The sequence below is a fragment of the Protomyctophum parallelum genome (genome assembly GCF_964188405.1).
Source record: "Protomyctophum parallelum genome assembly, chromosome: 6".
Taxonomy (NCBI): Eukaryota; Metazoa; Chordata; class Actinopteri; order Myctophiformes; family Myctophidae; genus Protomyctophum; species Protomyctophum parallelum.
In genome coordinates this window covers 50,968,448-50,992,248 of record NC_139701.1, presented here as the reverse complement: position 1 = coordinate 50,992,248, position 23,801 = coordinate 50,968,448, and positions in this window count along the sequence as shown.

The following is a 23,801-nucleotide window of genomic DNA, read 5'->3' as shown; positions in this document are numbered from 1 at the left end:
ACCGAGGAACAGGACCTCTGGGCTATACCCGGGGTGTGTGTGTGTGTGTGTGTGTGTGTGTGTGTGTGTGTGTGTGTGTGTGTGTGTGTGTGTGTGTGTGTGTGTGCGCGTGTGCGCGTGTGTGTGCGTGCGTGCGTGCGTGTATACATTTTTTAATGGGCTATCTAGGAAACTAGGTCAACCTTAAGTGTAACCTTAAAGTAAACCCCAGGGGTGAAAGTAGCTTTCAGTTCTTGCAGGAGCTCCAAGGGGTCAAACCCTGCACCAATACCGCTTAAATGCATAGAAAACTGCATTTTGGCACAGTATAGGCTACCTATAACCTATAACATGATACAAAAACAACAGGTCTTACAAATCATTAGTCCAAATGTCTCTTGCAATGTCTTCTTCTGAAGATATCAGATATCTGGTAACTATATTTCCCCCATCAAAGCAACTTTAATTAATTAAAATACGCACACATTAAACAGCTTTTTACCGTTTGTGTGTTTACTTACAATAAATTACTGTTTTTGGAAACCAAAATATGTTGAGAATGGAGCAGAACCATAGGTTTTTATTTTGAATCGAGTGGGAGGGGAATCCCGATCATAGACTGTAACGGTAGCCACACCCCTCAGAACATGCGCGACTTTATGGTAATTTTTTTAATAAATGGGACCATCATTTTCCAAAAAGAATATTATGACATTAGAAATGAGACTTTAAACTAGTGACTGGAAGCAGAAAGTATTCATGACCATGTTTATTAAGGTAATACAGTCTAGGTGAAGTTGGCCCAAATACATGGACTTCTATGGGGCTATGGGTTTTTCTGGGTCCAATGACAGCGCCACAACAGGCCATTATATGAACTTTCAGGAGTTTCAGGCTTCACAAAATATCTGTCTGACTGCCCCCCTGAGCAGAACACATACTGTAGTAAATTTTGGAGGAATTTTATGAGGAAGTGGCTCAAGTATGGAGGGCTATCAGTTCCGGGTCGGGCGGAAGTGATCTCTTCTTCTGCGTTTTTCGCACATTACACTGGCCTCACGATCCCGCCTATAGTAGCCTAAGGAGGGAATGTGTTAAGGTTGAGACAAAGCCATCTATGAAATCTATGTTACACAACTTAGAAATACAAATACATACATAATGGGTGTGGGTCTCTGTTTCATCCCGCGCTCTCTCTCTCTCTCTCTCTCTCTCTCTCTCTCTCTCTCTCTCTCTCTCTCTCTCTCTCTCTCTCTCTATCTCATGCCTTTCAAATGCCTTTAACCCTCTAACACCCGCATTCATTTCTACTTGCAAAAAATAGATTTCAACCTTACTACTACTTTGTACTACTATAGGACTAAGACTAAAAAATATGTTAAAAATAAATAAAAAAAGTTTGATGAAAAATGTATAATAATTATATAATAATGATATAATAATATAATAAATTAATAATTAACATTTTGGGGATATCTTTCACAATAATGAATAAAACATGTTCTAGACATTCTAATGATCACAAAAAAACATATATTACAATTATTTTACCTACTTTTATTAGGGTTAAAGGTCAAAAGTCTTAGGTTAAAAAATGTCCAGACATTTTTTATGTGTGTGAATTTCAGCCTCTGTGGGGGGTATTTATATGCAAATATCATGACCATCATTGCAATGGCATTGAAATGGCATTGCAATGAACATCACTGATGACGTTTAGGTGAAAAAAGAACAGAAAAAAAAAATAATAATTTAGTAATAAAATAAAATAAAATTGTTGCTAAAAAGCAACGCTGGGTGTTAGAGGGTTAATTATAGTTATGTTAAATTTAAATATTAAATATATTGAGCCGCGGATATAATATATTAAAATATATTAAAATAATAATTAAAACTAAATACAAACATTTTAATACTTCTCAGGAAGCTACTCATTTTTAGACTGAAGTAATTAAAGCCGGTCATGGTTGCGTTTGGAATTGTAACAGCTGAAATCAATAATACATCAGTATTGAGATATTAACTTGCGGGCCGCATTAATCAGACCAGTGTGTGTCCGGCGGAAACCTCGTATGAATCTGATCTCAGGTCAGAATGGGTTAAGTGTGGCCCAGGCCGTGGCGTAACGGTCTGGGCACCGGACTGGTAATCCAGTCGCAGTGTGCCGCGGGTTCGACTCCCGAACCCGACACGGCCTTTACTGCATGTCATCCCCCCATCTCTCTCCCGTTTCCTGTCAGCCTACTGTCTGTCCCTTAAAAAATAAATAAAAGGCGTAAGCCGCAAAAAAAATGGGTTAAGTGAAGGTGGGGGCCACACAGTTGCCCTGCATGTATACTACGGACGGTATCTGTATACTAGTCACATTGGCTGAGATCGTTTGATTTGATTTATTTGATATATTCAAGATACAGTTCAAAAAGAGCAGTACAGAATTTTCAGGATTGCACAACAAGTCAACGACTTAATTCCATTGTGGTCCAAATAAATAAATACACCCATATGGTATAGGAAGAACATGCATTCTGACCGGGCACCCATTTTGGTGTCAGCATCATGTTATGCTTTAGCTATTTAAAAATAGCAGATCTACAAGCTCATATCGCGCCACTGAGTGGCGCGATACGAGCAATAATGGACATTACGACACCATAGATCAATAAGCAAAACAATAAATACATAATAAATAGATAAATACAGCACTATTCTAGCTTGCCCATCAGCCAGTTTTTCAACATATTTAAAAAAAATGTTCAAGGACTGGGCAAATTTAATTTCCCTTGGGATTTTGTTCCGCAGTCCTCCACCCCCGGATATTTAAATTAGCTTCTGCCTACCTTATTATTTAGGTTTGGTTCAGAGAGTTAACAACCGTAACTTCTCCAGTCATTAATTCATGACATTATACACTATATATTCCATCCTGTAATAGGTCAAAAAGTCATCTGTTTGCAATGTTATCGTTATCATTACTAATTGATTTGATGATCCATACCTCCCATTCATAATGTAATAGATGGCAGATTAAGAATTTAACTGTCCATGGCCATTAATATGGTCGGGGGGGGGGGCATAATTAATGAATGAACTACATTACATCTCATTAAATTTAATCAAACTCAGTTTTATGCTGTCCAGTTTTTTACTCTGTATTAGGGTACAAAGAATGGCAAAAGTTTATTGAATCTACTTTTGCTATGCTTATAGGCTTATTTCATCATACGAAGACCTCCTTAAAGGACAACTTTAGTTTTTTTCAACAAATGTTCATGTTTTAGGTTGTTATATAGAAACTATAATAGGTGCAAATGAAAAACAAATCATCTTTTACTTTCGCCAATAACAACCTAAAACATGAACATTGGTTGAAAAAAACTAAAGTTGTCCTTTAACAAATATGAATTCTTTGAGTTTTAATTAATTTATATTTTAGCTATTGAAAAATAGCAGATCTACAAGCTCATAGTGCGGCACGAACTTGTAGATCTGCTATTTTTTTAAAATCTTGAAGATGTGGTGCAAATCTTTGAATATAAATTATTTTATAACGTTATAAGGTTTTTAACTCAAATCTTTGCTTCTGGCCTGGAACAACATATTTTCAGATGGGGGTCGGGGTTGACATGAAATAGTTTGAGAACCACTGACATAGATACTTTCGGAAAACTGATTTTAGAAGACATTTGTAGCATCAGGCATCAGGTCTAAATGGGTTAAAATGGGTTATAGCTCTGCTATAGAGCGTCGCAGTCCCTCCCCCTTTCAGAACGATGAGTGGCCCAGGAAATGAAATGCAATGCATTCTGACCATAGGACTTTCTTTAAGTATGTATTTAAAGACGGTTACGCCGCGGACAAAGCCAACTCGGATCGTGACAAATCATGACAATGAACACAATATTTTGGGCCGATCAAATCATTAGAAAGAAGAAAATAAAGGCAGGAGACAACACTATTTGTTTTGTTTTTCTTCTTATAAATTATTTGATCGGCCCAAAACATTGTGTTCATTGTCATGATTTGTCACGATCCGAGTTGGCTTTGTCCGCGGCGTAACCGTCTTTAAATAAATGCTTAAAGAAAGTCCTATGGTCAGAATGCATTGCATTTCATTTCCTGGGCCACTCGTCGATCTGAAAGGGGGAGGGACTGCGACGCACTATAGCCTCATCATAGAGCACCGAAGTCTGACGTCACTTTCAGTAGAGGGCGTCAGTCCCCAGGTTCATGTATTTGTTTAGTTGCATTGAAATCCCCATTGAGGCGATTTGATATCGCCTCATATAACAACTGTGTTTGAAAAATAAACATGTCACCCCAGCCGCTTCACTCATATGGATATGAAGAATCAACTGACTGAGAGAAAACGCTAATGTTACTGCTGCTGAATTAGTTAGATTTTCGCTAGAAGCAGACTGTATCATATATGAGTGACTGACTGTTGCAAACGATACAGAGACACCTTCCCGACAATAACGCCGAGACAGCTTGTTTATTTTTGGACCACAACGCTTATAGTAGACGATATTAAGATCACCCCATGTTATTCTCCATAGAGAAATCACTTCCGCGAACCAGGGGAATCGTCGGGATGAGCGAGTTACGTCAGGACTTCGGTGCTCTATTACTAAATGCACAGATCGCTGTCTGTCGGTGTGTCTGTGTCTCTGTCCTATTCCAGGTCACCAGTGAAATGCATGTTGGGACGGACACAGATTAATACTAGGACACACTTTTCCGCAGGAAAACAACTCGGACGGGGCATGTTAACGTGAACACACGTGCTGTTTCGACACCACACTGAACATCATTTGCTGTTCATATTATCCTGAACGCGTAAGGACTAGTAGTTCATAATTATATTATGACCTGATTAGGAGACACTATGGTATATAATCTAATGGTTCACAAATACAGTACTTCAGTTTTAGGTGATAAGCTACTCACCTTTTCGGTGGGAACGTTTCCCCCCCAAAAAGTGGTTTTCATACTAGGCGCTCATAGTCCATCCCCTACGCGGTGGTTTAGGAGGGCCCCGCCTCCCTCCGGAGCGAGCCAGGGTGAACGTGTTGACGGTTGTTAGTCAAAACGGGGTGCATACTACTTAGACATATACGTCCTAACAGTCCGACAGGCATTCATTCGACAAAATAAATGTCGCTCCCGACAGGCGCTGCCGGGTTACAACTATAACCTGTGGCCGGTTAAAACTCACCCGTGACCCCCCGACATGCGTGGCAGGTTAAAACTAACCCGTGGGATAAAACAAACAACGTGGCTCCCGACATGCGTGGCAGGTTAAAAGTAACCTGTGGCAGGTAAAAACTATAGTCTCTCAAGACAGACTGTCACTAGTTTTCCCGAATATTTGACGATGGGACTCTCAGGAAAGCAACAGGTTAGTTTTTTTTACCCAATCTGTGAGGTTATAGGTTCATGTTTGGGCTTTGGTTCGGGTTTCGAACTAATGACTGTATAGGACTGTTAGTATACGTCAGACAAAACACATCATGCGCCCAGTAAAAACAGAGTGAAGTGCTACCGCCGCAGCTCAGCGATGTCACGTTGTAGTTTTCCAAAGCACTGCGGGGCTCATCTTATCACCTAAAACTGGAGTATATATATATATATATATATATATATATATATATATATATATGCGTGGGCTTGTAAATGCATGAAACCACAATGATACTAATGCACTCAGTAAAAAAATAAAAATACACACAGAAGCAGATTCAATGCATATTATATACGCTTGTGGGGTGAGAAGCTATAGGGAGATTCCAGGGGCCCCGGGCCCTCAAAGACATGGCAGGGTTCACTTAGACGTTATTGTTTTAGTAAATATGTCATCACGGGGGCCCTCACTGCTTATAACAGCTTCCGTGTGCACCACACACACACACACACACACACACGCACGCACACATGCACACACACACACACACACACACACACACACACACACACACACACACACACACACACACACACACACACACACACACGCTGAAGGCTCTTCTACCTCTCTCACCCCCAGTTCTGTCTGTTGCTGTCTCCACCTCTCTCCAGTGGTGGAAAAAAAAACACTCAATTGTTGAGTGTTGATTGAAAGTGCAAAGGTACCGTATCGGCATCAACATATACTTACCAAAAAGTTAAATGTTTTGCAGATCTACGAGCTCACAATGCGTCACATCTCGACACATTGTGAGCTTCCAGATTGGCTATTTTCAATTGGCCGAAATGTATATACACGTATATAGGGCTGAAGTGGTTAATGTAGGCTATGTTTTGTAGCAATAATCAAAATCTACAAAGTAACTATAGTAACTAAAGTTTTCAAAGTTGTGGAGTAAAAGTACGATTTGCCTCTGAGAGACGTAAAAATATTGGACATTGGAAATAATTAAGTATACACAATACCTCAAAATTGTAACCCATTTTGGGGCGGGAACCCCTTTTGGTGTTAGCATGATGTTATGCTTTATAGCTATTGAAAAATAGAAGATCTACAAGCTCGTAGCGCGCCACCGAGTGGCGCGCTACGAGCTTGTAGGTCTGCTATTTTTGAAAAACTGAAGAACCACTGACATAGAAACATATATTTTTCAGAAAACTGTCAGGGATGTAGAAGACATTTTTAGAATCTGATCTCAGGTCAGAATGAAGTGCAGTACTTAAGTAAATGTATTGTTATACTTTGCACCACCACTCCCTCTCTCTCTCTTTCAATAAGAAATGCCGCAGCTCCCCCTATCGTCGTGTGAAAGACCACAGTACCTTTTCTGGGGGTCTCAGCAGCGTCTAGTCCCAGTTTTATATCAGAGCTCTGCTCTGTAATGTAATGTCATGTAATGGATATCCGCGGGCCAGGAAACCCAGCCCCGGATAACGTTTGACACACAACTGAATGAAATCTGTATCCATAATCTTCTGAACTCGCCGTGCACGCACAAGTCGACGCACATGGGCAGTGTCGGGCCAAATCATTCCTAGTGTCCGTGAGAGGTAATTAGCCGCGCTTAATCTTAAATGTCATCAATAAAATGCTCTGCTCAATCATTACACATCTACAGCGCAGCGTACACTTCTTTCCCCCTTTTTGTTTCCAAGGGAAAATTATATCAAATTACAACCCGCGGGGGATCAAACGCCTCAGCGGAAGCCCGCCAGTCTCTTTTGGTGTAATTGCCTTTTTTTTCTTTTTTTATCGAGGCTTTGAGGGACAAAAGCAGCCTTTTATACCAAAACGGTTGAAACTCAAGTGTGCTTTGAGTTTCCCTTTTGTTCGTCGGCTGCCCCTGGCCCAAGGCTGCCTGACGGACATCCAAAGTGGTATAGACATTCAGGCCCAGCTATATAGCGGGGTCTTTCCCTCGCTCCGGGGGGGGGGGGGGGGGGGGGGGGCGGGACTGAAAGGTTGGCATGCGTTATTGGACAGTGGCAGAGAGTGGATGGGAGAGTGAAGCCTGACAAGAATAATACGCTCTCCCACCAACCCCCCCCCCCCCCAACTCCTTTGTGGTCCTTCATGCCACAGAGCATTACGGAGATTATATAGGAACAGTGGGCACCGACCGTTGACTCATTAAGTGCCAGGGAAACAGTGCCGACACTTTTTTTTCTTTCCCCCTGATCTTTCAAGACTCGCAAACTGAGCATGGTGAAAGTGATGTCATCCATCTCTCTCTCTCTCTCTCTCTCTCTCTCTCTCTCTCTGCTTCTCAACCACTGCAGGGACCATGCGAGGGTCCTTGTTGAGAGGGTTCCAGCAGGTGGTCCCCCCCATGCAGCTATAATGACCCTCATTAGATGTTTAACTCTTGAGAGTGTGAAACCAAACCCATAATTGTCAATTTGGTTCCATTTGAGGTTTTAAATATGATACGTGTATGTATACGTATGAGTGGTCACTCTTCGAATTGGCCATGTGTTACTCTGTGACCTCCCGATCTGTGGCGGAGAGCCGAGCTGAGCACAGCTTTTGTGACATCAAACAATCGAAGCTCCGGACCGCCCCTCCTATACTCCCCCACCCCCCCCCCCCCCCCCACCCCACCCCACCCTCCCCCCTTACGAGCTGAAATAACAGATTTAAACTCTCAATATCGCTGCGCGTCCGTCTGTCGGTCCGCGTGTCTGTCAGCGAGAGGAGTGGAAAAGAAAAGAGAGGTGGGAAAGAGAAGAGAAAATTCCAAGTCAGTAGGCCTATAAAAAATTGCCCTAAGGTGACAAATGATTGGAGAAACTCAAGATCTCTCTCTCTCTCTCTCTCTCCCAACAGGAGGAATAGCATGCTGTGCCTTACTGAAACAATGGTGTAATTACTGTAAGTGTGTGTAAGTGTGTGTGTGTGTGTGTGTGTGTGTGTGTGTGTGTGTGTGTGTGCATGTGTGTGTGTGTGTGTGTGTGTGTGTGTGTGTGTGTGTGTGTGTGTGTGTGTGTGCGTGCGTGCATGCGTGCGTGCGTGCGTGCGCATGCGATTAAATTCAGATCAAGGGAGTTGACACAACCTAGCTTCAGCTCCGAATTAATGAATGGCTCCAATTATTTCAGCTGCGGGTCCTATCTGCTTTTGACTGTATTGCACGTCTGCACACATGCACTTACATACAGTATGTGTGCATGCGTGCGTGCGCGCGCGCACACACGCACGCACGCACGCACGCACACACACATTTCTACGTTTACCGCATTTTGTTATTGATTAGTTTCATTCACCTTTCTACCCGCCCGGACAATATATAACCCATTCTGATCGGGCACCCATTTTGGTGTCAGCATCATGTTATGCTTTAGCTATTTAAAAATAGCAGATCTACAAGCTCATATCGCGCCACCGAGTGGCGCGATACGAGCTTGTAGGTCTGCTATTTTTTTTAAATCGAACGAGCGACTGACATTTTTAGAATCTGATCTCAGGTCAGAATGGGTTCATCAGACCAGTGTGTGTCCGGCGGAAACCTCGTATGAATCTGATCTCGCAGGTCAGAATGGGATAAAGCAACTCTGATGTATGCCACAATCAAGTCCAGGTCACGTGCTCCCTCCTAAGAACAGGACGGGAGGGGGTTGGCTTATTGTCACGTAATGGCGGCTCAGAGACTACCATGCAGAATCGCTGCATAACAACGCCGATCGGCTCGGTCACGGTCAGGTGCACCTCTCATCTTATTTCTCTCTCTTTGTTTTACAGGGGAGGGGAGGGCTCCCTCCTATTTGTTTCAGCGGAGGGAGGGGACGGGTCTTGTGTGTATATACTGTGACTGTGAGTGTCTGTCGGTCACATTTCTGTCTCCTTTTTTCTTCATACTATCACGGATTGTATCGTCCCTCGGCGAGCGGTTGTTTCTTTATCGTGGTGATCAATTAACGCCGGTCAGATGGAACAATGCAAATGCGCTGTTGTGTTACGGGAGGCGGGCGGGCGGGCAGCGACACTATAACCGCGTCACGACGGCCTTTCCACCTCGGAGGAAAGTAAGAACCTGCAAAATACTATAGCATCATGTCCAGCAGGTGTGTACTTCTATACATCAAGCCACCTCACACACACAAGGGAAACAGGAGATATCGTATAGATGTCTGACCTATATGGGCCCACTGGTTCCCAAGGCTACGTATTAGCATTGCCAACAAGGTAGCAGGACTCCATCCTCTGTATACCATATAGCTCTGCAGATAGAGCATGCATGAACCCATTCTGACCTGAGATCAGATTCATACGAGGTTTCCACTGGACACACACACTGGTCTGATTAACCCATTCTGACCTGAGATCAGATTATAAAAATGTCAGTCGTTCTTCGATTTTTCAAAAATAGCAGACCTACAAGCTCGTATAGCGCGCCCGCGCTATGAGCTTGTAGATCTGCTATTTTTCAATAGCTAAAGCATGACATGATGCTAACACCAAAATGGGTTCCCGTTCAGAATGGGATAACCGGGCAGTGAATCATGCCAAGGTTTGACTCCCTATAGAGTTCAATGCGGGGCAGAGAGCATGTTGCACCCATATTACTGCCAAGGTTTGAGGTTCCATTCCCTGCAGTGCACAACATTAGTGAGCATGACAATGCCTGGCCTGGCCTGCAGTGGCCACATGGAAACCGCAAGGTTCCAAGTTCAACCCCAGGCGCAACCCCAGAGTTAGTTGTGTGTGTGTGTGTGTGTGTGTGTGTGTGTGTGTGTGTGTGTGTGTGTGTGTGTGTGTGTGTGTGTGTGTGTGTGTGTGTGTGTGTGTGTGTGTGTGTGTGTGTGTGTGTGTGTGTGTGTGTGTGCGTGTGTGTGTGTGTGTGTGTGTTATAATCTGATCGCCCATGGCTGTGTACTTGTACGGAATACACAATGTACTAGATATGTATTGTGTACTGCCTGAACTGTAGCATACTTTATAGTTAGCTATACGGGAGACATCTCAGACAGCAAGGTCAGCCTTGCTGCAGTTAGCGGTTGTTATGTCTCAATTAAGTGTTGTCGCGTCATTGGGATGCAACTCTATATACGTGTGTGTGTGTGTAATAAACTTTGTGAACCTTTAGCGTGATACTGTCTCGTGTCCCGTTATTTGTTCTCCCGGGCCGTGTCTGTGTGTGTGTGTGTGTGTGTGTGTGTGTGTGTGTGTGTGTGTGTGTGCGTGCGTGCGTCACATTCGCTGTCGCTCCTGTTCAGTCTCTATCCTTGTATTATACTCTACGGTTTCACCTGACAAAAATGCACATACTTGGATGTCATTCCAGGACAAACTGGAAAATGTCAAATATTATAATTTTCTTCTTCCTTTGTTTCTTTTTTCTCTGTATAGCTCGAGTCCTCGAATCAACATTATCCGTGTGAATTTGCTAAATGCCATATTATCATACGTTAATACATTGGCGTGGAGAAAACTATAAATGCATATAGATTACATCTAATCAGACTCTGGAGAGAGATCAGTGGTATATGAGGAAAGGCTTTAATGTAATCTGGCCAGATGAAAGGTGCAGATCGAGGAAACGGAGACGGAGAAAGTTTTAAGGAGCACGTTTTGAACTGGGATGTGAACTCCAAGTCAACGTGAAAGAGCATGACAAGAGCTGGATATCAGCATGCCTGCTGAATGTCTTTGCAGGGTGATCGGTCAGCGCGTCGTTCATCGCCGATGGAGGAGCTCAGACTTTTGCAGTGGAAAAAGTACTACTTAAGTAAAAGTATACCAATACTGCAATTTAGGACCAAGTAAAATGTACAGAATTGAAAATGTACTTGAGTAAAAGTAACTCATTGTGCATGAGTGTCCCATTTCACAAGTTCAAAATATGTAGAAAATCAATTGAAAATAGCAGATCTACAAGCTTGTAGATCGGCTATTTTCAAATGGCCAAAATGTATAGGGTTGAAGTGGTTAATGTATGTTTTCTAATCAAAATTAAAATCGCCAAAGTAACTATAGTAACTAAAGTTTTCAAATGATTGTAGTGAAGTTAAAGTACAAATGTTGGCCCCGAGATGTAGTGGAGTTAGAAGTAAAAGTACTGGAAATTGGAAATACTCAAGTAAAGTACAAAAACCTCAAAATTGTACTTGTAAGTACAGTACTTAAGTACAAGTATTTAGTTACTTTCCACCACTGGACTTTAGGGAACATGACAAGACTTTTCATACATTTCTGGCTTCTCTCAAAAGACGCTATACTCCTTTGCTTTATACTTGACCCCCGCCTGCCCTCGTGCGTGCGTGCGTGCGTGCGTGCGTGCGTGCGTGCGTGCGTGCGTGCGTGCGTGCGTGCATGCGTGCGTAAACAGAGATGAGGAAGGAAGGAAAGACTACAAGGAAAGGAAAGAAGGAAGTTTATGTCTGTGTGATTTTATTATACTTCGTCGAAAATAGCCGATCTGAAAGTTCACAACGTCTGGCATTGTGTTGCATTTGTGAGCTTGTAGATCAGCTATTTTCAGCCATGCAACCCCGTAGAACCCCACTTTTCACTTTTCTGCGTGACATTTCTGAATGCAAAAATAAACACACACACAAGTTCCGAGGTGGTTCTCGGAGTAGAACCGCTGCTCCTTCGCCTGGAACACAGCCAGCTTAGGAGGTTCAGACATCTGGTTAGGATGCCTCTCGCGCACCTCCCTAGGGGAGGTCCTCGACGCACGTCCCACTGGGAGGAGACCCCGGGGGGCAGACCAAGGCGCAGTTAGAGGAAACACATCGACTCACTGGCCTTGGAACGTCTCGGAATCACCCAGGAGGAAGTCACTAATGTTGCTCTGGAGAGGGAAGTCTGGAGCACTCTGGTGGAGCTGTTGCCCCCTGCGACCCGACTACGGATAAGCGGTTGAAGACGGATGTCACTGAAGTCAAACCACTCAAAACATTAAACATATCGTTGCCGTCGGGTTTTAACGGTCTGTGTTTTTATTTGTGTCCCACAACAGCATCACAAATAGCAGATCGACAAAACGTGTGCACTTCGCACATTACATCGCTTAGACCTTCTTAGAGCTTGTAGTGGTTCCCAAAGTGGGGTCCGGGGACCCCCAGGGGTCCTTGAGGGAGTCTCAGGGGGTCCCCGCAGCTCAATTATAGTTAGGAACCAAATGGACCCTGATATGGGTCTGTAACTCAGAGAGTGTACAAATGTTACACTTGATATGACTTTTCTGTTTGGATGTATGGGCTGTCAAGGCCAGAAAGTATCGTTTTCAGCCACTCAGTAGGTATTCCTGCATAACTTCCCATGGTTTGACGATGATGTCATGCGCATATACCCTCTATAGCCTAACGCTAATATCAAACTGGGGGTCCTTGAAATGAGAATGGTTGAAAATCACTGCTAGAACCATAAACAAAATCTCTTATGGTGGTCCTTGGCATATCTTTTCAATTAGGGGGGGGGGGGTCCTTGACATGATGAAGTTTGGGAACCACTGCTGTACATCAGCTATTGTTATATTTGAATCCTGAAAAGTAACAGTTTTGGACGTACGGGGTTTCCACCCGACAGACACGACATGAAGTAATTTTACTTTCAGAGGAATGGGGGTCTTCTTTCTCTCTCTCTCTCTCTCTCTCTTTTCTCTCTCTTCAACACGATGACCTTTAGAAATTAGTCCGAGAAGCGAGGTTCTCAGCACGGCGGTATGAAACAGGTTGGGCTTAAATTGAATTAAATTGAACAATGTAAAACCGAGGTCTGTTCACCCACTGTTCTCTTCCAAAACAAACCGCCGTTCAGCTTCTCACAACAACAAGTGTATATAGAGGATTAAAGTGTTGTTTTGTCAAGAGTCGTATATTGTATAGATTACATTCCAAATATGGGAATAGGAATTAGAAGAAGACTATAATTGAATGTCAGTAATATACAGCACTCTAAACGATGCTTTGTCATGGAAATGCAAATATAGTTGTGAAAGATGAATCTCTTTCACTACAGTGTGTGGGGTGCTGAAGGTTTGACATGAAATGATATATATATAGTACTCATACTGTATATGTCCAAAACTGTTCGCACCGCGGTGGTCCCTCCCATGGCACAAAACATTTTCAGATAGTAATTGGTGGCCAATATATATATGAATTCGGGGGTCCTCGTAGACTAGTTGGAAAGAACCACTGCATGTGTGTGTGACTGTGTTTGCGTGTTTGTGTGTGTGTGTGCATGCGTGCCTGCGTACAGTACACTGTGCACGTGCAGTATACAGTACAGTTAGTGTGTCTGTCTGAGAATGTGTGCAGCGCTTGGAGACGGACGGTGGCCCGGAGGGGCCATACTGTACAGCAGAACAATGACTACAGTCTGTGGCAGAGGGCCACGGGTGGGAGGAGAGAGAGGTCGTGACCTTTCGCACTTCATTCATTGCTGGAACGCCCTGCGGAGCAGCAACAGATGTCTCTCTCCCTCCCTCCGATCTGACATGAATCATAACAGTCACTGTGTCAGCAGCACGTCACTGCTTCTACACCACAGGGGTTCTCTGCGACCCCCTCCCCACCCCCAATACAAACTGACTGCAAAAATATCCTTATTAGAGAAAATATATCATAAATGAATACTGAAACCAGATATAATCACCAAGGAAAGTTTATGCATGCATGTGCACTATGTGTACCATGTAAACTATTCCGTTTTTTGGGGACCCCCCCCCCCCCCCATATAATTTGGCGACCCCCCATAGGGATTGTGACCCACGGGTTGAGAACCCCTGCTATATACTATACACTGGAAGGAGAGACCTTGTATCTCCATATCTGTACAAGAGACACGTTGTGAGGGGGAGGAAGAGAGACTCGACAGGACAGATTCAACGACGACGACAACTACATGACAGTGACACAGACGCAGAGAATTCATGCTCCCTTGACTCGGAGCGGCGGTCGGTCGGTCGCTGGGGTGTGGTCGGGCACTGGTTTGCTGCACCTGGCCCGGCAGGTTTTTCGTACTTAAAGGTTTTATGACATTCATTTTCATTTATTTTTCTTTTTCTTTTTTCTTTTAGGTTTTATGACCCAATTACACCCAAAAAACCTGAACTTTGAACATTCAGTGGATTTTCTGTGGTCTGAAGTTTTCTTTGGGGTTTGGAAGCCTTTTGAGCTACAATGAAAACAGGCAAAACAGTGAAAACAGTGACATCTGCTGGCAAATCCCATTGACATATATGGGATTTGCAGGATCTTACATCACAAACTGCCGGCAAATCAGAGCACCTGTTTCAGCCAGAAAACCCCAGATCACAGAAAATCTACTGAATGTTAAAAGTTCATGTTTTTTGGGTGCAATTGAGATTAGAAAACCTAAAAAAAACAAGAACAATTCCAAAACCTTTTCTTTAATGTCACAATCCCTTTAAATTCCCTGTTGGCCCGGGTGTGGCTCTCCCTCCCGGTGCTGGTCGCGCCTCGGTGATGCCTGCGAGCGGGTGATGTATTCAGTAGCTAGAAAATATACTTCACAGGGCGCCCCCCTCCTTGGACTTGTCTGTAGCTGGAAGCCTGGAGGCGAGGGGCGGTGACTTGGCCAAATCACTGCCGACCCGCCAACTGGAGAGTGTAGTGGTTGAGGGTCGAAGCACTCTAAGAAGGTTGGAGACCACCTGATGACCAACTCTCCTCCAGGCCAAGGCATCCATTAGATATTCGCATCTTTGATGTATTTTACAAACTTGAGTTTATACGTCGTCCACCACTGTATCCTGTAGGAAGGCAGGGTATACAGACAGAGGTATACGTATAACATTAAATTAAAATTAAAAACATTAATTTTCATTTATTTATTTTGGTTTCTCTTTTAGTTTTAGTTGTATGACCTCAATTACACCCACAAAAAAACCCTGAACTTTGATCATTCAGTGGGTTTGTTGTGGTCTGGGGTTTTCTCTGGGGTCTGGAAGACTTATGAGATGCGATGAAAACAGTGAAAACAGTGACATCTGCCGGCAGATCCCATTTGCAGGCTGTGACATCACAGCCAGAAAACTCCAGACCACAGAGAATCTACTCTTCAGTTCTTTTTTTTTTTGGGAGCAATTGAGCACCCACAAACCAAAAGAAGAATTACATAAACGTTATTCTTTTTATGTCACACTAAACCCTTTAAAAGACAGAGAGAGTGAGATTGAATAACAAGCCCTAAACATGATGCTATACTGTACAATGGTGGAAATATGTTCAATAAAAAGCACACAGCTCGACAACAACACCCAGCATGCAGCAAGCAATCTCCCAGCAGGACATTTTTGAAGATGCCTTACATTATTGCCTCATGGCCTTATACTTCCAGTAATGACCATGAGGCCATAATGACTCCAGGTTTGACACAGGGGGGCCGCGCTTCATGTGTTCACTGTGGCCGCTCTGTCGCTATCGTGACGCCCACGCGGCGGTATATGAAATGATCATTTCCGTCCGCCCCGGCCACCTCCGCGCGGTCAGAGGTGAGATTGTTCCCACACTGCAGATGGCGTTGTTATTATTCTACATGGGAGGGAAAACGCCTCGCTGTATATAGGCAATAAAGATGTTGCTGTTGGCCGCATATCGTCATTTCATTGTACTGTGTACAATGTACTGTGTGCGCGTGTGTGCGTTTGTGTGCGTGCACGCGCGTGTGTGTGCGTGTGTGTGCGTGTACGGCTGCGAGCGCGTGTTGAATAGCCAACATATAAATTGATGAAAATAATTGGAAAAAAAGGAGAAAAAAAAGGACAAAGAAAAAAAGAAAAAAGAAATCAGACCAACCAGGTGCTCACGGAATAGAAATATAAAAATAGCTTAAAAGTGCAACGGTGCTCACGGATCAGACAGGATCAACCATGAGACTGTATACAGTATATACAGCAGACCACCATGGGCATCAGGGCATCATCAGGGCATCATCAGGGCATCATCATTTAAGATCTCCCTTCATTCTGACCCACCAGTGCATCCACGGCATGTGCAACACACACACAACCAGACAGTGTGGCCTTGTGGTTAGAGTGTCCACCCTGAAACTGGGAGGCCGGGGGTTCGATCCCCGGCCGGGTCAAACCAAATACTGTAAAAATGGGACCCAATGCCTCCCTGCTTGGCACTCAGGTTGGACACATGCACACGCAAACACAGTCACACACACATGCAGTGGTTCTTAGACACACAGATGCAAACACGTACTGTATATGCAAACTACACACAGCCACCACACACAGGTCAACCCACACACACACACAGATGTGCAGACACACAGACACAAACACATCACATCACACGCCCCCCTTTCTCTCTCTCTCTCTCTCTCTCTCTCTCTCTCTCTCTCTCTCTCTCTCAACACTGTCACACACACACGCTGATTGACATGAATGTATCATCCACTATACACACTAACCGCACACAAACACTGCGACAGCCAAGATCCACATAATTGTGAGTATATATTACTGCACAAACCACAAGCACCATATAGCCTATACACAGGCCCGCACGCACACACACACACACACACACACACACACACACACACACACACACACACACGCGTGCGCGCTCTTCTCAATAGAGTCCCCATGCAGAGCAGATAGATTAATCAGCAGAATTAATGTGTGTGTTCCATTAGAGCCTTGGGCCACAACCAGAAGCAGGCTATAAACACATCAGTCAGAGCAGAGCCCAGCCAACGGTCACAGACGAACCGTGCGTGCGTGCGTGCGTGCCTGATTTATACTTAGTTTTGCATGCTGGTGCACAACACCATAGTTTATGGTTAAAAATGGCAATACAAAATAGAAAATGCTGACGTCCTCGTCACAAGTATTGTCAAATTTGTCTTACAAAAGTGTGTGTGTGTGTGTGTGTGTGTGTGTGTGTGTGTGTGTGTGTGTGTGTGTGTGTGTGTGTGTGTGTGTGTGTGTGTGTGTGTGTGTGTGTGTGCATGCGGGTGGGTGGGTGGTCGTGCAGCCTTGTGTAGACTCCTGTGTGTCTGTAAATGTAACCCCTGAAAGTCAGTGTACAAATGCACGGGTCCATATGGTTTAATTTCCATTTGGCTTCATCCGTACACGTTCACAGTTACAGATGGATACATTGAACTGTGCACGAGCACGGAAGGAAGCTATACTATAAAGCCGTTCAAAACAAAATCAACAAACACACTGATAGTGTGGTGTAGCGCTGTGCAAACTAAACAAACAGGACTTATAAAGAAGCGATTCCATTACACAACGTCTGTTATGCACCGTCTGTTATGTCCATGTGTGGAGGTTTTTCTTTGTCTACATAGCCGTGGCGTAGCCTATTAAAAGAGGCCTCAGAGATTCATCTTGTCGAGCATTCATGATTGCATTTGATTTAGTAACCCTGATAACCCCATGGCTAGAACACGAGTGAATTGCACAATGCGAATGATTGTCTATTGACCATAATCCATGACTTTTATGTCTGACCCGGGATTCAAACCAACCCCCTAGCAAGCACGGTCAGCACCTGGACGAATTAGTGACGACTCTCGATTGGGGCCGGATCAAGTCAAACCCAAGACCGGTCAGATCTGGCCCAGAATATCACCTGATTTCAAACCAACATAAATTCTGTCCACTATAGACGGGCGTCCCTGGAGGAATCAGAGAGAGTCCGATCCAGGTCAGATCAACATAAGTCATATAATAACTATAGTCAGATCTGGCCCAGAATAAGCTATATTATTATTTAAACTGGTGAAGAACTGTCCTGGAAATGACATAAAGATCATCCCCACATATAGGCTGGGATCTGGCCTATAGTCCTGAACGTCACCGGAGGACGTCATCAGAACAGCATCATGACATAATTTGGCTTGCAGGGTAAAGGTCTTCCGCTCATCATCAAGGCGCGATCCCCGCTTGGCATGCAGAGATATTGCCCTTAATCCATTCACTGCCAATGTTTATACCCCAAAGATTTCAGTGCTTAAAGGGTAAGACCACTTTTTGAGAGGTTTGGGTTGTTTCTGTTATATTTAGTAAGTGTGACCCAAGAGCACAGCAAGAGAGGAGGCGTTGTTCAGGTTTATTCACAAAAGGTATAGGGAAAGGAGTGGGGTAGTAGAAGGTCGGTGGCTCTCCAGGTTGGCCAAACTCAGCATGGGAATCCAAACACTGAGGAGGAGAAGGAGAGGAGGCGTCAGTCTTCAGAGAAACAATCACCACGGCAAAAAACAACAAAGGCAGGAGCTGCAAAGTTGAACAGCTGGGAAATAGCTACGTAAGGCTAAAACTGTAACTAGCTCTAACTCAGTTTAACAATACTAAAGCTTGAGCTGTACTTTACCATACATGTTGACATGTGAAGCTCTGGCGTGGAATGAAGGGCAGACTGGGTTCTTGTAGCGGCAGTGCTTGATTGCGGGATGGGAGACAGGTGCAGAGTATTGGTGCAGGAGAGCAGGTGTGCTGAGTAGAGCCATGGAGTAGTCAGTGAGGGGGGAGTGCATGGCTAAGCAGTGCTTGCATGTGAAGGTGAGGAGGAGTGCGCCGTACCAGTTTCCTTACCTTATTATGGGCAAACTAGTCCATTCCAGGAGTTATTTTGCTCCGTTGTCTTGTTTATTATCAATTTAAGAAATAAAAAAGGCGCTCATTGACTTCCATTGTAACGGGGAAACAGCTCTCAAAGTCACTCTTTTAGCACATGAACCAACGCAACAAAAGCTGATTCTGACAGTTTATGACATCAGGAAAACTCATTCGGTTTAATTTTCGACTTTTAAGATAGATATATAAAGTTACTATTTTAGTCGGAGATAGACTGAAGCAGTACTACGGCGTTCCCAACTCTCGCGGGGACGTCTTACGAGGTTTCGTTTGTAAACAGAAGTCTCCACGCTGTTTGAGATGCACCTAGCTGCAGCCTCGCATATGAGCAATCCCAGACACAGACACTTCTTCTAAAGTGTCCTCTAACTCCTGCATCGCCCTAACCCTATAGCCAAAAAAAGCCATGTAGTCGCAGTAATGGGATGTCTGAATTATGGGCAGTCCCAACACTGATCGCCAGATTCCCTCTGCCATTGGAGTTTCAGGCAGTACTACTCATGAACCAGTAGCTTTGTGCATGCACTCCAGTGCAGTGTTGTTTTTGGCAGCACATTTAGATTTTAGTTTTAGTCTATAGTCTCTTCAATAGTTTTCATTTAGTTTCATGTAGTCACATTTTAGTCACCTGGAATGTTTTAGTCGACTAAATATCATAAGATTTTAGTCGACTAAAATGTATTTTGGTGGGCCTTGATGCCGCCATAATGAGCTTGTAGATCGGCTATTTTCAGCATGCAACCAAGTGTAAAATGAATTATACTGGATCTCTTGTCCACCAGTCCCTTCCTAACATTTTAGTCTGTTGATGAAACTGTCAGTTTAGTCTTAGTTTTAGTCATCGTAGCTTAGTTTTCAATTACAGTAGTTCTCAAGTACAGTAGTTTTTGTCAGTGAAAAAAGGTAGTCGACGAACATTCTTCGTCTTAGTTTTAGTCGACGAAATCAACACTGCTCCAGTGCTATACCCGACAACCATGCAGGGTCTAAATGTCTCAGTGGATGAGTACCCTACGTTGGCCATCTCCTCCAATCACAGCAGATGTGAGAGTTATATATTGTCAATATAGAATTCATAGGACTCTCCAAAACTGGGATTGAACCCAAGCATCTGTCATTGGGTCAGTCTATAGTTTGGATTGCCTGGATTGCTTCTCTTTACATGCCGTTTGTTGCTCCCATTTTTCCAAGAACACACACCTGATGTATAGCGGCTGTAGCCTCGCGTATAGCCGTAGCCTTCAATCTGCCTCTGCAATGCATATCCCCCCCAGGCAGGTGGCTCTCTTATTGTGAGCGTACTTTGGCGGACCAACCAGGGCCCAGTATGCAAATATAGGGCAGGCTTATACCAGGCTATAACCAACCATATAGCAACCTGCAGCTATAGTCTTCCTGGGGTCCACGAGTAAACATATACAACAAATACAATTACAAATACATAATTGTTTAAAATTACAGAGTAAAAAAAACAAAAAACAAAAACACTTTCAAATGGAATTTTAGACGCTTTTTGAACGTTAATTTACTGTAAATGCAAGGTTTTGAGGCAGCTTGTTCCAAAGTGACAATGATCTATAAATAAATTATCTCTTTGGAAATGTGTTTTTTTGGGCGAGGTAACACGAGCTGCCCATAACTGGAACCTCTAGTGTTATGATCAAGCATGTGGACTAACAAAATATAATACGTTTTGGCCAGGGCCGCTGCTGACCATTTGGGTGCCCTATATACGCATGATAATATGTTTGTGCACAGTAGGCCTAATGATAATGTTTGTGCAGCATTGTGAGCTGTGCGCATGCCTAAAGCTTTTGGCTTTTAGCTTTTCTCAGAGGCATGTTGTAGATTATTTAGAACTAAAGAAATACAAGGTAGAGTGGAATTAATCAATGTTCTTTTAACACAAGAGCTTCCGGATATATAGCCCAGGGAGACTGCATGCAATGCAGCCTCCCGAGCACCATACGTACATACGTCCCTTTTATAAACAACAAGAGACCATACATATACTGGAGGTGTGGTTATAGTGGACATTTAGTCTAACAAGGATCTATGTGTTCATCTGACAGGTGAAAGCCTGGCTTCCCAATATCTGTGTGTAAAGGGACACTACTTGTCCTTTAAGTGGGGCGACTCATGTGAACTATGGTATTTAGAACAGTGTAGTATATTTTCATTTTCATAATTGCTATTACAGGCAAAATGTCATCAAATGGCAAAAATAAATAATGGGCCTTGATATGAAAAGGGTTGAAAACCACTTCTGTAAGCAGATGCAGGTACTTTCCACTGAAGGCATCTTGGCCATAAAGGCACACTGGTTAAGAGGAGCATGCAAGGTGACATGTTTAATCTTCCACCAGTCATGTGCACTTTACTATACCACCCTGTTGTTAGTTAACAAAGGTTCATGGCACTTCACTCTGACCATGCATAGACGGGCAAGTGTCTCTGGATAAGAGCTTCTGCTAACCGCCTACTGTACATGTTTAAGTGTTCCTCCTGCCGTTGAAAGTGTCTCAGAGCAAAATACTCACACAATTTCCTGTTCACGATCTGGATACAAGTATCACATTACCACATTGAAGGCCTATTCTTAGTTTTCGGTGAACAGGTGACCACCGTTGGCTAGTAAAAACAGAGAGAGATGTGTTGTGTGAGCGCCGAGCGGTGACCGTGTGACGTTGATGTTGTAGTTTTCGGTGGTCACCTCTTCACCGAAAACTGGACTATGAAATAGAATTGGCCTTAAGACCTGAGGCCGAGTCTACAAATGCCTTCTAAATCAGTAGTTCTCCGACGTTTTCCGTGCCCCCAACATTATATGGATTTGGCCGGCGGACGCGGACCGCCACATCTGAAAATGTTTTGTGTCAGGGACACCTCGAAGAGAAGCTTTGTGAAAAAACATTATACAACACTTTTTATATTTTTATTAAGGCGGTCAAAAATAACGCGTTAATGGCATTAATCAATTGCGCTAATTAATTGCGTTAAAATATTTAACGCAATTAACGCATGTTAGTGTTCCCCCTAACATGCGCCCGTGCGCGCGGCTCAGGAACGTCCAGAGCATAACAAATCTGTCACTGTGTAGCACACAGTCATGATTGAACAACACCAGAGAGATAGCTTGTGTATTGTAGTTTGGTTGCAAAGTGGTTTGATTCTGTAACTCTGTTGCGTTACTTTGTCTGCCTAGCAAAGCCCCATTAGGCTACACTGCACGCACACACACACACACACGCACACACACACACACACACACACACACACACACACACACACACACACACACACACACACACACACACACACACACACACACACACACTACTAGTGTTAGCTATCAGCGCGCTGCAAGAATCACTCGGGTCCGTCGCAACTTGTGGACATTTTGAAAATGCCATTAATGTTTGTCCGGCTGGTTTCGTGTTGTCCTACGCGATTACGTGAATCAGCATGGCTGCGCCTGCAGTAGGCTATTACCAAAACAAACACATGGTACTTTTGTGTCGCACATGGAAAGCAACTGAAAACGACCATCGATATATTAAAGACAGTTCTCCTGTGCTGCTGTGCACCGCGGAGATAATGCGCAACTCCAGGTACGAACCAAAACACTGACTGAAGCTGATTCACGACTAACTATCTCCAGACTAGTCCTGCAGTCCCGCAATGAAGGAGAGACAATCTCGCCTCTCACTACAGTCCACTACAATGCCATTCTAGCCTTAAAACCTACATTTATATGTTATTCAATAATTACTTTAGCGCAAAATATAGGCTTTTCTAAACCAAGCCCTGTTTCCAAAAATTCTTATGTGCCATTATTGTATTTTGTGAATTTCAATTAACTATAGTCTACAGTTTAACCCATTGCTTCTCAGCTATTTTAATTTCAAGGACCCCCAAATTAAATTGATAGAAAGTAGCCTAGGCCATTTTATTATGATTTTCATCTCTGGACTGGGACTCCAGTCTCCATTCATCCATCCATCCATCTTCAACCGCTTATCCCTAGTCGGGTCGCGGGGGCAACAGCTCCACCAGAGTGTTCCAGACTTCCCTCTCCAGAGCAACATTAGTGACTTCCTCCTGGGGGACCGCAGTCTACATGGCCAAAAGCCAGTGTTGATTTAACTCAAAGTGTAGGCTAGGCTTACAAATGCTCACATCACATCATGTCTATACTAAATGCATTAGAAAACAAAAATCATTAAAAAACAAATGTATATCCGCTTTCTGTCATTTATATTTACATTTCCACAACAATAAACAGGAAAACATGGCATATTTGGACATAGTTCGAATGGTGATTAATCATGATTAAATTAATTTTGAAGCTGTGATTAATCTGATTAATCTGGGATTCCTTGTGAATGAAAAGTGCAATATAAATAAAATTTATTATTATTATTATTATTATTATTAGTGTTTATTTGCTGACAAAATTGTCAATAGTCATAGTTTTAGTCATCATAGCTTAGTTTTAGTCGACGACTAAAGACTAGAGGTGGTGGGACGTATAGGAATGTGGTGTCCTGACTCCTGAGTAGGAGGTGGTGACTGAGGGTCCTCATGGTCAAGGTCACCTAGGGGACAGGATCACAGAGATGGCTGATGAGAAAGCACTGGCATGGCACGCCTGACATGAATAATGTGAAGATGTTTTTTTTATGGGTTTGAAGGTGAAAAAGTTTTGTTTGATGACATCAAACGAAACCCGGGCCTTGTGCGTCAGAGAAAGTGGTGGACAGTTACCAAGTACATTTACTCAAGTTC